General features: G+C 46.1%; 1 long non-coding RNA gene across 1 annotated transcript in view; it reads left to right on the top strand.

Annotated features, from left to right (window-relative positions):
* LOC144785150 (uncharacterized) overlaps nucleotides 1-10,789 on the top strand; it is a 53,311-nt gene extending 42,522 nt beyond the window's left edge. The window contains exons 2-4 of the long non-coding RNA XR_013601782.1: nucleotides 8,105-8,156; nucleotides 9,197-9,363; nucleotides 9,875-10,789. This is a non-coding gene — a long non-coding RNA (uncharacterized LOC144785150). The remainder of the gene's footprint in view (nucleotides 1-8,104; nucleotides 8,157-9,196; nucleotides 9,364-9,874) is intronic.
* Nucleotides 10,790-17,096: the final 6,307 nt, after the last annotated feature.

Below are 17,096 nucleotides of genomic sequence, written 5' to 3' on the forward strand. Positions count from 1 at the left end.
TTTTTCTTTTGTTTCTTTTGTTCTTTTCTTCTTGTGGATTATTACATTTATTTAAGTTTATTATTTGATAATGGCAGGTAGGAGAAATCCCCTTTTTACTGAGGGAGAATTGTTAGTCATGGTGGATGAAATTATTAGAGTAGAGCCACAATTGTTTGGATTGCAAATACAAACTACAAACATAGCTCAGAAAAGATAAATGTGGGCCAGAATAGTTGATAGATTAAGGGAATAAAACTAATGCCCTATTCACAAGTAGGAGATAACAGCCCATATCAACATTTTAACCGCAACTTCAGCCGCAAAAAACATCGCCACAGATGACCCCGGAAACTATCACTAATGAGATACAGAGTAGGAGTTCCCGTGTCAAAAGCCGCAACAGCACCACTCTGCAACATTCTCAACAACTAGCCAGATCTGTGAAAAGACCACAAAACATATGATAAGGTGCATTAGCCGCAGGAAATTAACACCTGCTCCGACCTGGTGTAAAGTTGGACGACAGCCTGCACCACAAAAGGGAGCCCAGCCCAGAGCTACACCTGAAGGGGAACAGATGCCATGGAGCCACTGATCATGTAGCCCCGGACACCCAAGAGGGCCACAACACCCACTGCCACTACCCCCAGAACAACACCCCACCCCCTGGATCACCACCACCCCCCCGGACCAACACTGACGCACCGCAGCCAAAGACAGCGACCCCCTGAAAATGTACCAACCTCACACACCCAACGCCAGAGAAAGAAATTACACTCTACAGGCTCAAAGGGACAACCAACATCCCACCTCAGACAAAGCTGCTGGCCGAGCTGCACCTGTTGGCCTCTGGTACCAACCAACCAACAACTGCCAGAGTCAGAGGAGCCCTATCAAAGTTCCTCAACTAAGCTTGGTACCCCAGTACCTATACTTCCCCCCCCACTGCGCAGGAACAGCTGGAGATCAAGCAAGGCGCCTATGCCATAGCTGGCTTCCCGCACGTTGTGGGTGCAATTGACTGCACACATGTCCTACTGGTGCACCCTGGCAACACTGCACACAATAACCGCAACAGAAAGCACACGCATCCCATCGATCTGCAGGCAAAAGCGGTCCCCCGGGAAATCTCCACATCGTCAACGACAACCACCCAGGCAGTGTGCATGATTCTTACATCTCCCGACAGTCCATCAGCAACCAACACTACCAGGATGGCACCTAAGGAAATGCACTGCTCATTGGCAAGTACCAAATGAACCCAACACACACAATCATGCAACTCACAGCACTGGTAATGCACATGTTACAAACTCACATACAACATGCCAAACAACATGCCCACCTACCAGACATGACAGCACAACTTACTGTGGGAACCTGGGCCAGCCATGTACATGAGCCATCAACGTCATGGCACTTCAGCCACACAATAGCTGAATGTGGGGAGAGGTGGGAACCAGACATGTGCGAAGGAGGCAAGTGACCCATTGCCAAGTGTGGCGAGGATGTAATGGCCAGACTGCAGTATGCACACAACACACAGGTGTATGGAGTGTAGTGGTGAGTGGACGCAACCATGTCACCCCATCCCCTGGGGAAGCTCGCAGAAATGTAGCTTGCTACATTCCGCGTGAGCGGAAAGGGCTGGCCCGGTGTACGCCAGGCCAGCGTAGGGATGTGAATAAAAAGCACGTAGCTCTGGGCGTGGTCCTCTTCCGGAATGCTTAACATCTCTGCCAGGGTGGCACCCCTCAGCCCCCCACAAGGTCGACGCCGTTGCCTTGAGCAGATTGGCCTGCGATCCTGTGTGCCTGCAGCACCCTGGGCCGCTGGTTTCTGAACTCGACTTGCCAGCCCCTGCGCACCCAGGCCTCACTGCTCACCTGCCGACACTGGCGTGTGTCAAAGAGGGCCCATCACGTGCTGGTGGAAGCTCCAAGCCTGAGGCCCGTGACCTTGGCAGCCTCCTCCGACCATCACGGCCTCCGTGAACAAGGGCACCAGTACTCCTTTCTCATTGACGTACTCTACCACGATACACAGCGGACTAGTAAGTCACACATTTGGAAATTATTCTTGATTACACTATGGCAGAGAACAATATTTATGGTTGATTTTATGTCACTATACTCCCTTCGATGTGGTGCCACCAGGTCTTAGTAGTGCATCACAACCGCACGTTTCTCTGGGCCCACGTGGACTACTGTCCTCGACCTACGCTGTACTTGAGTAGGTCACACAATTGGAACTGAGCATTGATTTTTCAATGGCAGAGTTCAGATTATTGCATGCAAGGAGAGGTGTAGGAGGATGACGCGTTGCAGTCAGGAGTGAAAAAGGATCATCATTACGGAGGTGATCGAACACTACTAACAAATGCCCTGGTGTCCATAACTCTGTGCATCGCAAGCCAACGACACGTGGCTGTGGGCCACTGCTGATCGCTGCCTCCGGCCTACACTGTGGTCAAGTAGGTCACACATTTGGGACCGAGTCTTGATTTAGCAATGGCGGAATTCATATCATTGCACCGGCATCATCGCAGACTGCATCCCCTCTCAGCCCCGGTGCCCCCTGGTTGAACTTTGGTGGCATCTGAGTAAATGGACTGGGGGTTGTCTTCATACTCAAGTAGCTAATACCGAAATGTTTGTGGAAACGAGGCTGAAGCACTCCACTCCTCCGTTTTCTGCTTCCGGATGGCTTATGCCCTCTGCATCATGCCTTGGGGGATACCTTCCACTGTCCCCTGCAACCCTCTGCCACATTCACCTCGGACATTGATGAGGACCTGCTTAGTCCGTGTGGCCCTGCCTCAGTGCACCACAAGCTACCGTCCCGTGGTGGGGTGCCTGTGCCGGCTGCTGTGCATCCGGGGCCACTAACTCTGTGCTAGTCAAGTCAGTAACCCTTTCTTCTGAGATATTGGATGACCTCTGAGATGATGGCCTTGGGGTCATCGATGCCATGTGTATGTGGCCCTGCCCTGTCCGCTGCCTCTGGCCTCAATTGCGGTCCACCAGGTCTCACACATCAAATCGAGTCCTGCCGGCCCAGACGTCGCATCACCGCAGGAGGCACATGCCACCATCGCCAGGCGTAGCACCATGGATGCACCCAGACCGAGTGCAGAGGGCAACTCGAGCCCCGCAGAGGACCAGCTAGGAACCCCGTGGTTGTGAAAAGCCAAACTAAGAAGAAATTTGCTGCCAACAGGAAGGCAGCAACGACGACTGGAGGTGGGAGTCCTGCTTCATAGGAGGAGCTGGATGAGCAGGAGGAAATGGTGACCACAGTCATCAGTGTGGAGACGGTACAAGATGTTGGAAGTCCGGACACAGCTCAATATGACCTGACCCAATAGCAGCAGGGTAACAACCAGAGACTGGGGGGAATGGGGGGACATGGGCACAATGGCACACATGCACAATTATGTGTAGCACACTGCACACCCACAATGAGGCGCATGAGGTAGAACCAATTGCAAGTTCAAAAACAACTCTGCAGGAAGTTGGAGAGAATCTGGCGTCTCTCTAATAGTGAGATGGACAGAGAGCAGTTTCAGTCTGCTCTGTCCAGTTATCATAAAAACATAAAAATATCACGGAAAACTTATATAACGTCTCAGTTAGCCCAGGCTGGTAATTCCTCCAAAACCCTGTACCAAATTCTTCAATCCTAAGGCCTGTGAAAGCCTAAAGGCTCCCTCCCAATCACTATACAATGATATTGCTCTCTACTTTGCTCAAAAGATAGAGCTTATCTATGAAAAAATCACTGGAGCAGGATGTCTGCCACAGAACCATATGGCCTGACCAACTTAATCCTACTGATCCTCAGACGTTAGAGAACTTCCCTGTAATTTCTTTAATGGAGGTTGAATTACTGATTAATGAGATAAAGTCTGGCTCCCCTGCTGATTACATTCCTGCTAAAGTCCTCCCATCTTTGGCTAAAAATATGTCTCCTTCTATGCAATCTCTCATCAATCTCTCCCTAAAAGATGGCCATGTACCCCTAGAGTGGAAAGTTGCTCAGGTTAGGCCAATCTGTAAGAACAATGAATATGGCCTGGGATCACTAGATCGCCAGGACTCTAGTGCGCACTTACTAAATGAAATTTTTCAAATTTTTCAAATATGCAAAATTTTAATGCATATTCTTTGTTTTTCGATTCATTTCATGATAAACAAATGAAATATATTTCAATGCAATTTATACATAAATAGTACACAATTTGTATTGTCATCATACACTTTCCACAATTCAATTTGTACAAAACACAGTTATATTTACAACCCAATGCATTTCGGGGTTTGAACCCCTTCGTCAGGGGCCTAAATAACTGGTTGTAGAGTAGTTGCGTGTACTACATGATTTTAGAAGTATCTTGATTCCCGGTAGACGAAAAAACTGTCTGAAGTTCTATGTTATTTTAACTGGGGAGTTCGGGGATCTGCGAGCCTTTTTTACTTTCTCACGGTCTCGCTAAGGTTCAGCATACTCCCATGCGGGGGTATAGGAGAAGCGGCGTGGTAACGGCGTCTTCCCTCACTGCTTGCGCTGTGACGCTTGTTCTATTGGGGTTCAGCAGGCACCAATCTAGTGCAGCACACGTACCGTGCAAGTGGTTTAGTTTGACAACAGAGTGCAATACCTCCAACCATTTATTCAATCTGTAAGAACGCCAAACTACCATGGACAGATCTTTCCAACCTATGTCCTATCTCACTTCTTCCGCTTACAAGCAAACTAATGGAAAAACATGTAAATACCCACCTCTCCAATTTTGTCGAACAAACTGGATGCCTAGATACTTCCCAGTCTGATTTTAGGCCCAAATACAGCACTGAATCAGCATTTCTAGCGGTCACAGATAACATCAGGATGACCCTAGATAATTAACATTCTATGATTCTGGTGCTGTTGGACCTATCCGCGGCGTTTGACACAGTCTCCCATAACATCTTGACTAAAATATTGGAAGAGGTTAGGCTAAGAAAATCGGCCTTGCAATCAATGAGGAGCTTTCTATCTGATCGCTCCCAGATTGTCAACCTGGGCCAGTACCGCTTGGCCCCCGTAGAATTGTCCAAGGGAGTACCTCAAGGCTCATGTCTGAGCCCTACATTATTTAACATCTATATTGCTCCCCTGGCCAATCTCCTGAGGTCCCATGGGTTCATCCCCATGTCACATGCCGATGATACCCAATTACTCTTTCCATTCAGCAAGTTCACCTCAGCGGTACGGTCGGCCTTCTCCAATGGGATGAGAGCAATAGCACACTGGATGAGGAATAATTACCTCCAGTGTAATGTGGGAAAAACAGAGATCATGCTCTTTGGAGAGGCCCCCTTCCTATGGACAGCCGACTGGTGGCCGATAGACCTAGGTCCCCATCCTGCCCCCAAGTTGTCAGTCACAAATCTGGGGATCAGGCTGGATCAGGCACTTATTTTGAAGGAGCATCCTGCTCAGACTGCTGGGTCTTTTTTCCATGTAATAGGCCTACTCCGCCGAGTTTTCCCTTTGCTTCCTGACTCCTCCCGGAAAACCCTCATCCAGGCGCTTGTACTATGTAGCCTTGATTACTGTAACGGCCTGCTAGTTATTTCCAATGATGGCTCACTCGTCAGACTGCAGGTAGTTCAGAACATGGTGGCACGGCTGGTCCTTATTGCTCCCTCTAGGACTCCCTCCAGCCCTCTTCTAATGAAACTGCATTGGCTCCCCATCCGTCAACGGGTCAAGTTTAAAATCTGCTGCACCATCCATAAGGCATTGCTTAATTTAGGCCCTTCTTACCTCTCCGAGAGATTCATGCCTTATGCTCCCTCGAGAGATCTCCGCTCGAGTACCAAACACCTGTTGGTGGTGCCGCGAGTAAGAAAAGCAAGATTAGGCGGAAGGGCTCTCTCCCATCTTGGCCCCCCGCTACTGGAATGAGCTGCCTCTACCTTTGAGACAGTGTCCAGACCATCTACAATTCAGGAAGCTGCTTAAAACCACTCTTTTCCACACCTGTTAACTTGCTGGAGCCACACACTACCCTCATTTTCCGTTTAAGTGCAGAGATACCCCTCCGGGGGTCAATTCTAGCGCTATATAAACATATAAATAAATTATACCCTTGGCACACTGCAGCACACATAGAAACACCAAGTAGGCCCCTGTCCACGATGTGCACAAAGGGGTCCCCCTCCCTATCACCAATCCAACAAACTACCCATGCACATGTGCTGAATCCAGCAAAGCAGCGGCTCTATGAGCCACACTGACAATGCAAGTGACACTGCATGACCGATAGCCTGGCTGCAGTCAAAATACATGACATGGTGCACGACACAACACTGAGGTGGCCCAGGGTAGATCACATCCTCAAAGAAGCAGGTCACACTCTGACACATCCACGTGCACATACAACCCCTGACGTCAACAACACATCAGCAGACAAACAATGCACAAGAGTACAAAAAATGTCCAAGAGCACAAATGACCCAAGTCGCAAACATCTCAGCACCATAAAAGCACACGTGAAATGCACACCACCTCAAAGAGATAAGGGGCCGCTAAATTAGAGCTGCAGGGGCGACTCTCCCACAATGCAGCACATACACATAGCAATCACAGTACATCAACATTGACAACAATGTGGTACAAAGTGCAACACTTTCACTACAGGACAGAGGGCACAACTGGTGCCGCTTGTGCATAGAAACTGGCCATTCACATCTCACATAGCAGGAAACTGTTAGATGATAATGTACGAGTACAACCTCACATCCGTCATGTAGTCGAAATGTCCACTGTCTCCCATCAAATAGCCAGCTCCTCCAAAACAGTCACAATGTACATTGTCATGCTGTCTGTCTGTAAACATGTACAATGCTTCAACATACATGGAACACACTGATGATGAAGAGGACCACCTGGCCATCTGCTCTGACACCCTCTAACAGCTCGTGGACAGCCACCGCACCCCACCTCCAGGAGCAGGGCTACCCAACTGCATCCAGGTGACCGCACCCCCTGCACAGACCACACACCTTTAAGAACCCACCACCAAGGCTGGCTCCCACCACCTTACGGAAAGACACATGGCATTCCAACGCCGTGTGTTAGACTGCCAGCAGGAGCTGGCTGAACAGGTTCAGTGGGTTTCTAACTCATGGCAGCCAAACTAGATGCCATACGCGGGTGCATAAGTCCCATCAGGGACCACTTACAGTCCCTAACGGACACCCACAGTCCGTTCCATGCTCTACAACAATCCTTGGCTGACCTCACTGGAGCCATTACTCGGATACAAGAACTGTCAGCTCTCTGTATCATGCCCTTGAACAACACATTCCACTGTCCCCGAAACATTCTGCGGCATTCACCTGGACCCCGACATGGACTGCTATATCTGCTCTGGTTACCAATGAACAGGCCTCCACTGGTCAACCATGTAATGTGGGGTTTGCATGGCCATGTACTGCTCCATCTCCGACACTCCACAGAATGTGAATAAAACATTCCAAATCACACATATGTGTCATGTCTATATTCAATCAAGTATAAAAGTATGGATGAATGGAGGGACATTGATTGATTTCCTGGGAAATTACATCAACGCGTATGTTTGAGCCTGGCCCACATGGCCAATTAGATGACTGTGAAGGTGTGGACCAGCTGTGGCCTCATTGCTCATGAACAACAATCTCTCAACCCCCCCAACGTAGCCCCACGTCCATGTAGTAAATAGGGCTGTGTGTAAAAATGTCAAATTCGGTAGGAGGCCCAAAGTAGTGCTCCCCATCACATGTGACAACAGAACATCTCTTCACATACCAACTCACACTCAACTGTGTGGACACAGCCTGTTTTGATGGATCACATTGATCCACATGGCACGAACTTGGACACCATCTCTTTTTTTTCTGTCTCCCTCTCTCTTCCTCTCTCTCCCTCTTGCTCGCTCTCTCTCCCTCCCTCCCTCTCTCTTTTGCTCTCTCTCCCTCCCTCTCTCTTTCTCTTTCGCTCTCTCCCTCTCTCTCTCTCTCTCCTTCTCTCTCTCTCTCTGTCCTTTGATGAGTGCATGACACACCTTCTTATCTTGAATTTTATCTTGCAGGCTGTGACTTACAGATTGTCGAGGGAAGACTCTTCCAAGTAGTTATTTTGAGGTACATTTGAATGACATATTTTGCTTGGAAATTCAAAGATGAATGAAAGATTCTCCATTTTCTGACCACACATGAATGTTAATTGTTGTAATTGTGCGACATCAGGCGAATTCTTTTGTTCATGATTTCGTAAAGTTGATGTAAATTATCTTTGTCTGAGGGGGGGGGCGTCCGGGGTAGATCGGTGGGTGTTGTGGCCATCTTGGGGCTCCGAGCTGCATGATCAATAGCTCCATGGCATCTGTTGTTCTTCAGGTGTGGCTCTGGGCTGGGCTCACTTTTATGGTGCAGGTTGTCATCCGACTTAACACCAGGTAAGAGCAGGTGTTAAATCCCTTCTGCTAATGCACCTTATCGCCTGTTTTGGGATCTTATCGCGATCTGGCTGGTTGTCGAGAATGTTGCAAAGTGGTGTTGTTGCGGCCTTTTGCACTGGAATGCCTAATCTGCATTTCATTAGCGTTAGTTGCCGGTGTCATATGTGGCGATGTTATTTGCAGCTGCTATCCTAGGAAAACTGGTGGTGTAGGCTGTTAGCACCAGCTTGTGAATGGGGCGATAAATTTAACCCCACTTTGGCTGCGATAGAGTGCAGCTAACTCGGCGATAAGTCCTTGAGAATATGCCCCAATGTATGTTATTTTGTATGTTGAATATAAGTTTTTTTTTATAAATGTACTTTGCAATGTTTAAATGATGACTAATACTATTTATCCTTCTAAGTTGTTTCATTTGCAGAATTTTACCCTGCTAGGCTTTGGAATTGGAATGGTTTATTTCACATTTCTTCTCTTTGCTGTGTTGTGTTAAATGTTTGGTATATTTTATGTATACTTTTAAAAAAGAAAAAATTCACTTCAGGACATCATTTTACCTTTCTTTTTGGGAGTAGGTTTTGGCCAGATATACAAAGCCATTTAACATTTCTTAAAGGACCAAATCGCTATTTCGGCCTATTAAGCATACAGCGAAATGGTGTGAGCTGTGTTACCCACTGTAATCCCCTTATGCCCTTCTTCCTGTCTTATTCTTTGCTATAGGTTGAACCATGAGGATAAAGAGGAGTGGCAAAAAGATGTGAACCCTGCCTTGTGCCTCGCAATACCAGATAGGATTGGAAGATGTGGGGACCTGTTCTCGCTCAGGTCGTAAGGCTGTATATAGTAACTTGACCCATTTGATGCAGTCCTGAGGTATCACAAATCGAGTAAGTGTGCTGAGCATATAATCCCAATTTACGGAGTCAAACCCCTGGTGGATGTTTTATGAAAGACAACCGGCATAGGGGTGGAGATCTCGGCTGGCATCCATGCCCTGGAACAACTGCTATACTTTTAACATGGTGCTTCAGCGCGATAAAAATCCACACTCATCTGTGTGTATCAGTCGGAGAAGCATTGGAAGCAGTGTCCAGGCGAGGGAGGATCTTACTAAGTATCTTATACTCAGTATTTAATATCGAAAGTGGGCGATATGAATTCAATTCTCGTGGGGGCTTCTCAGGTTTCAATAAAGATATTACTAGCACTTCTCTGGTGATGGAGGGAAGTAGGCTGGCATCTAAGGATATGTTATAGTTTTTTGAATGTATTATAATACAACTGAAAGGTATAATAATTTGATTATTTTTATTTTTTATTTTAAGTTGCTTCATTTTTAGTTTTCAAACTCATTTGATGTATAATCCAGACTTAATTTTTGAAATGTTTTTACTTTAGGTCAACAGCCCCAGTACGTGGCCAACCCTCTGCCACTGCTATTGATGATACCGCCACTCCTGACCAAGAACAAGCCTTCAGTTAGGAATCCACTTCTGCAAGTCTGGATGATGAGGAGCAGACTAGTCTATCTTGTCTGCCTGGGCAGACAGCACCAGCGAGTCTCACTTGGCCCACACCTGCACCTCCCACCTCAGTTGTTCCAAGCCTCAGCCTCTGGATACCGCTACTTCTGGTGTCCAAAGAAAATTCACACCAATCTTGTGCTCCCCAGTTCAGGCTGCTGTTGATCCAACACTACTACCAGCTCCAGTTCAGCCAGGACCCAGTGAGATGGGGCACACTGTGTCAAGGGCACAGGGTAGTGGGGTATGCTTTCGTGGGAGGAATCTGTGGGCCAGCAAAGTGACGCCACTGGGTTCATTGTCACCCAGGCCACCATCAGCCAAGTCTTGGGATCCCTCATTCTGTCCCAAGACATGATAAAGACATGATGGGCCAGGTCCTTACAGAGCTCAGGGAGCTCAAGCAATTCAACTCAATTTTAGGTGCCCTGACTGGGGTGCTGCCGGATTGTTTGACCCCTATGTGCAAGGCTTTCCAGCAACACCTTCTCCTTTCTATGGCCCAACAACATCTGGGCCTATTATGCCTGCCTCAGCCACAGAGAGGGAGGACTTGCCACAAGAGAAAACATCTGCACCCACCTCAGTCTCGCCGACTGAATTCACCATTTCCCTCAGGAGGGTACGTTCATCCGGACCAGCAGGAGTGGATGGCAAGACCTCTATCACCACCCGCAAGAGACACAGAACCTAATTTCCTCCAGTGTGTGATTACCATTCGCTCTGTGGACTATGTTCTGAACATATTTGGCTTTTTGATGGCAGTTTTGTACATTAGATTTCAAACAATTTTGCCTGTTCAATAATGGTTTCATTCACCATGATTGACTCTTCTTTGTTTCTTTTTTTAATCTTGTTTTGTGTTTTGTTTTGTTGAATTAAATCAAAAATTACAAATTCAAAGACTGGTGTTGCATTTCTTTTCTCAATGTATGCAAATGTTTTGGTTTCATCATGCATTTAAAAAAATATAAAATGTATTAGATTGTGTATTCATAAATAAATTACATGTAGGAAACGCTATTCACATTCATTAAATGACAAAAAATAACAAAAACAACAAATCAAAAAGTGTTATTTTATTAATTTGGAATAAAGGATTATTTTTCATATTTTTCAAATATGTCACAACCCATGCATACTCCAAATGCTTCATGCTCAAAATTCATTTACAGTTCCAGATGTTGCCGCCATGGACAAACGGGATTTAATAAAAAAATCTGATTAAATAGGCAAGATATTATTGATCTGTCTCATTGGCTGAAGCCAGATCTTCTGCCTCACTATAGGAATCTCACATCAACAACACCAAACATTGTTGCCTTGGATTTTCCTTAACTTGCCCATTCTGAAAAATGTCTAGCACAGACTTTTATACTCATTAGATTAAAAGTTGATTTCAAATGTAATGTTATAATATATAAATATATACTGACAGTCATGTGAAGAAGTTGTCAATAACATCTTGCAGTAAGTCGATTCCTTCCTCTTCACCACTATCATCTTAATTTGGCATTTCAACATCCTCACCTGGTGGCTACTCCGGGTTTCCTTCCTCTGCAATGTACAGGATGTTCAGTCGTATGGCTATGTTATGTAACATGCAGCATGCCAGGGGGATTTTGCACACCTTATCAGGTGAATAGAGGAGGGCTCCACCAGTCTTGTTCAAACCTCAAAATCTGACCTTTATAAGCCCAAAAGCCCACTTCACTGGCCAACGTGTTCTTCTATGGGCCTCATTGAAACAGACTTCCCCTGGCATTGTTGGACTCCTCTACAAAGCTAAGTCTCCTAAATGAAAACAATCCAAAATGAGGCAAAAAATGTAATACTATTTTTGATCATTAAACTTGAAAATACTAAAATATATCTTGACAGATTGCACTTACCAACAAGCCTGACACTCTCAGGTCCAAGTTGTGATATTTGCAGGGGTATGATGCTGTTCCAAAGTACAAAACAATAATGTGTTGATCCTGGAGTATCCGCACACATGCTTGTAATGTACACATCTGGAAAGCACACAATTTGCACATCGATTCAATTGGACTTTTTCATTTGCAGTAGACTTGTTCTCTGTCTTGTGGTAGCACCAAGGCATATGTGTGCCATCAGTAGCTCCAACCACATGTGGTAGGCGAACCAAAGCATAAAAATCTCCCTTCAGATTGGCGAAATCCCAATTTTATGAAAACTGTAGGAAGCTGCTAATGTCTCATCAGTGAAGAAAGAACTTCTTGTAGTACACCACTAAATGTTGTTTGTGACATTCCATAGATGCTACAATAGTGTATTGAAATGATTGTGTGGTCACAAAATGGAGTATAGCCATTATTTTCACTCTTTTTGTTATTGATGTGGGATTCCTATTGTGAGGAAGAAGATCTGGCTCCAGCTGATGACATAATTCAATAATAGTTTGACTATTAGTTCTGTATTTTTGAATAATATCCCATTTCCCTGCGTTCATAAGTCTGCATTTACCATTTTTAAACGTTTTATACATTTTGCAAACATATTTTTTAAATAATTTAGTTTTTTTGACATACTTTTACACATTAATTTGTGATTCTGTTTTTTATTACATTTTTTACTTATTTTCTATGAAAGAAATGTGTAAATAATACATCTTAAATATATTATTTACAAATAAAAATAATCTTATATCTAAAATTCCAATCAGTATAAACAAAACCATGCACCTATTGCATTTAACCATAGTAACGCACTACACAACACATTTGTGGCAAAACAAATAAATAACCTTAACATTTTGTATATTTTTAACAAACTAGCCTCCCTTTGAGTGATGAACTTAACATTAAAAAACACACTATTTACCAGATTTAAAATGGCGGTAGCCTGATTTCACCATAAGGACATTTGCAATTAGACAGAAGTCCGAGGAAGTTGATGGGGTAGTGGGTTTTTAGCTCTGTAGTGTAGTTCCTATATCCCTAACAGGCTCTGCCCATTGGAATAATATATACACTGAAGATTTGACATAGGACTGAGGTCAGTATGTTCCTATCGAGTATATTAAACTTAATTACTTGTGTGTACCAGCTAACTCAGAGGTCACTAGAAACTTTCTCGAATGAACCAGAAGGGATTAGTATCTGTCAACTGCATAAACACGACAACTTTGTTTTCCTTAGAGTCAGAACAATATCTTCAGAGTAGTGGAAACAATAGATAACCGCTTCACTCAGTCAATGATGCATGCTTCGTTTCTACAGAGTTGCATAGAAATAGAGAGACGGGCGTTTCAATAAAAAGGGTTTATGAACAGTCTTCTTTCTCATGCAAGAGATATGAACTGCTACAATCGTAAGACAGAATTCGAAGTATAATACGTACAGCATTAGCAGTAAGATAAAATAATACTGTAATAGCATGTTATATAATACCGAATAATGTAAAAATACCGAATTGCTAAGGGGGACAGGGTGTCACTTTGACACCCTCTTGCACCCCTGTAACTGGCGTTTGCGCCATGTGGCACACCTACATGCCCTTAGGGCATGTCTGTGTGCCACATGGCACAGGTGTACATGCACAGATGTGCATGTACACAAGAATTCGTAATTTACCATGCAATTGTATTGCATGGTAAATACCGAATTCTAAAGGCCCTGTAGCACTGTTAGGAGTGCTACCTACATCCCAAAATACATTTTCGGTATTTTTACCGAATGGTAAATTTACTGAATCAGTAAAATTTACAGAATCGGTAAATTTACCGATTCTGTAATTTTACCGATTCAGTAAAATTACCGAAAATGTCCGTTTTTTGTGCCCCTACATCTCCATAGCCCTTTACCGGTCGGAAACGGCCGAAAATCGGTATTTTCGGCCGATTCCGGCCAGTAAAGGGCTACCTACATCTGGCCCTATGTTCTTTAACTGTATGCCAATGTCGAAAGAACAATTGATGGACAGAATGCAAAACAATGACATCCAAATGATATCACTGATGACATGATGAAATTACTGAAGACATCACCAAAAGAGTGTAAGTGTTTTCAAGAGCTTATGGGTGTTAAACATAAATACTAACCTACTACAAATGGTAAATTAGTATACTAGGGGCCATATTATGCGTGTGCCCCTGGAATGAAACTGGCATTTATGCCATATTTGTGCACCCCCGGATAATTTGTTATTACAGAAGGGGCCACAAATGCTTGTGCAGACTCTTCTGTAATACCTATAGTGCAGGAGGACATATTGTACGGGCGCTATCTTCAGAGGGCATTCCCTCTGTTGCATGGGGGCACGCTCCATGCAAATAAGGGAATTCCTTTGCCTCTGCATTGTATTACAGATGCGGGTGCAGAGGCAAATAAGCTGTCAGGAGGCACTCTGACAGTGCACCAACTAAAAGGTGATGCACTGTCAGTTCACCCCCTGATTGCAGCCCGCCGAAGGGGGTAAAGGGGGTGCAGTTACTTTCTGCACCCGCCTTCAAGGGGGTTCTCTATTCCCCTTCCAAAGAGCAGGCGGGTTGCAGTTGTTTAAATGAATGCGCTGCACTCAGGGCAGCACAATTTCGAGTTCGCAGCAGCCCTGGGGTCAGCAGATTCATCCTAATATGGCGCATTTTCATGGTTTGTGCTGGGCCCAGCTTTTAAAAGGTGTGCTTGGAGCAAACAATTTAAATGTGCCTTTTGTGAAATACCACCCTGGGTGCACTTCTACTGAGTGATACTACTTCTAACATATAGTATATGAGTGGTTATGTGACTGTATGTATCCTTGTATGCATGGGTGTGTAAGTGGCAGTATGGGTGCATAAGTGGGTGTGTGAGTAGCTGTATGGGTGAGTGACATGCTATGTGAGTGGTGCTATTGGTGACTATATGGGTGTGTCAGTGGCTATATGACTGATTAAGTGGCAGTGTGAGTGGCTCTATGAGTTGGTAAGTGGGTGTATAGTGTCTGTATGGGTGAGTGAGTGGGTGTCTAAATGGCTGCAAAAGTGAGTGACTGTAAGTGGCGGTGTGGGTGAGTGACTGGCTGTTTGAGTGGGTGTTTGGTTAAGTAAGTTGGTGTGTGAGTTACTGTATTGGAGAATGTGTGTGAATGGCTGTACAAGTGAATCAGTGGATGTGTGAGTGCTTGTATTGATGTGTGAATTGGTATGTATGTGGTTGTGTTAGTGTGCCAGTGAATTTCGAAGGTTTTTCAAATTTTATTTCCTAACTCCCTGTAACCTTTGGATTTTTAAGTGAATTTATAAGTTTTTTTAAACTAGTAGTTGTGTTGGAGAAAGGGGGGTGGCACCTCCAACCAGCTCTCAAGAGTCCCGCTGCAAGGTACTTACTGGAGGTAACAGGAAGGCTTCTTGGTCCCAAGGTCCCTCGGCAGACAAGGTGACTTCACACCCAGAGCAGGAGTGTGCCAGGAGGCTCGATTGCATGGCCACCGAAGTCCTTACATCAATCGGGCTCTATGGGACTTACTGGCGGTAACAGGAGGGGTAGTTGGACACCAAGGACCCTCTGAAGCCAAGGGGACTTCATCTTCCCTACCAGCAGTGCACCAGGATGTGCGTTTGCTGATTGGTGGCGAAAGGGGGTGTGGCATCCGAAGTCCTCTCAGCAATCAGGCTGTGTGGGGCTTACTGGAGTTAACAAGAGGGCTTGTTGGCCCCCAAGAACCTTCGGCACTCAAGGGGACTTCATCCCCCAACCAGAAGTATGGCAGGAGTTGGATTTGCAGAGTGGTGGCGAAAGGGGGCATGGCCTCCGAAGTCCTCTCAGTAATCAGGCTGTGTGGGACTTACTGAAAGTAACAGGAGGGCTTTGTGGTCCCTAAGCACCCTCAGCACTCAAGGTGACTTCATCCCCACACCAGCAGTGCGCTAGGATGCACATTTGCAGAGTGGTGGAGAACACCTCTCAGCAATTCCACTGTGTGGGACTTACTGGAGGTAACAGAAGGGCTTGTTGGTCCCTAAGGATCCTCTGGATCCAGGGAGACTTTATCCCCCAACCAGCAGGGCTCCGGAAGGTGCTTTTGCAGAGTGGTGGAGAAAGGGGGCGAGGCCTCTAGTGTCTTGCTGGTCTTTTAATTTTTTTGTTTATTCGGGTTGGTGTGGCCCCTTCCCTGGGCCACGCTGTGCCCTGGGAACCCCATCGGCTGGTGCCAGGCCTATATAGAATGGTGGAGGGGGCTGTGTGGCCCTCCTGCCCGGGCCAATTTCGGCCCCGGGGACCCCATCCCCTGAGGCCCGGCCCTTTTTTAAAACATATTTTAGGTAAAAGGGGGGTGAAGGGCCCCCTCCTGGGCTAGTTTCAGCCCTGAGGACCCCACCGCCCAGCCTCCTTTTTTCAGATAAAACATAATGGGATAAGGGCTGTGCGGCCCCCCTCCTGGGCAGATTTCGGCCCCAGGGACTCCATTCCCCTGGGGCCCAGTCTCTAATGCGGGTGCCCTATCAGGGCACCCACTCACTAAAGATGGGGACCGCGGGGAGCCTGAAGGCCCACATGGTCACTGCTGGCTCCCCATTACCTGCGAGAGCAAGCATTGCTTTTACACATGGGAAGCTGCTAACATGCAGCCCCCTGTGTGTAAAAGCAACTGTGCCCCGATTTGAGCAAGAAAGAGTTAAATACTCTTGCTTGCTCAAAACGGAGCACCATTTGCTAAGGCTTGGTGGGAGCGGTTTCACTCCAGCCAAGCCATAGCAAACAGCTATGTGCCAGCAGTGGGCTCCCTGGAACATAGCAAGAGTCACCCCTGGGGGTGGTGGCCCCCAGGGCCATGTACGGCTCTCGGAGGTGGGCCACGTGGCCCCCATCCATTTATTAAAACACACTTTGGTCCCAAGGAGGAGGTGGTCCCCAAGACCTAGGGGGGCACGATGCCCCTGTATCAGAAATTAAAAGTCCCAGGGGTGCAGGGAGTGCCTCAAGGGCATCCCCCTCATATTTTGTTAACCGTGCCCCTGGGATTTGGCACACCTGTGGACTTCTTATAAAGGACACGCAGGAGGAAGCTTGTCTTTTTTCAAAATGTTGCCATGAATCCACAGATCCACCCTTGAATTCACAACAATATTTAAAAAAAAAATGCTTTAACCCCCG

The sequence above is a fragment of the Lissotriton helveticus genome, chromosome 10 (assembly GCF_964261635.1).
Source record: "Lissotriton helveticus chromosome 10, aLisHel1.1, whole genome shotgun sequence".
NCBI lineage: Eukaryota > Metazoa > Chordata > Amphibia > Caudata > Salamandridae > Lissotriton > Lissotriton helveticus.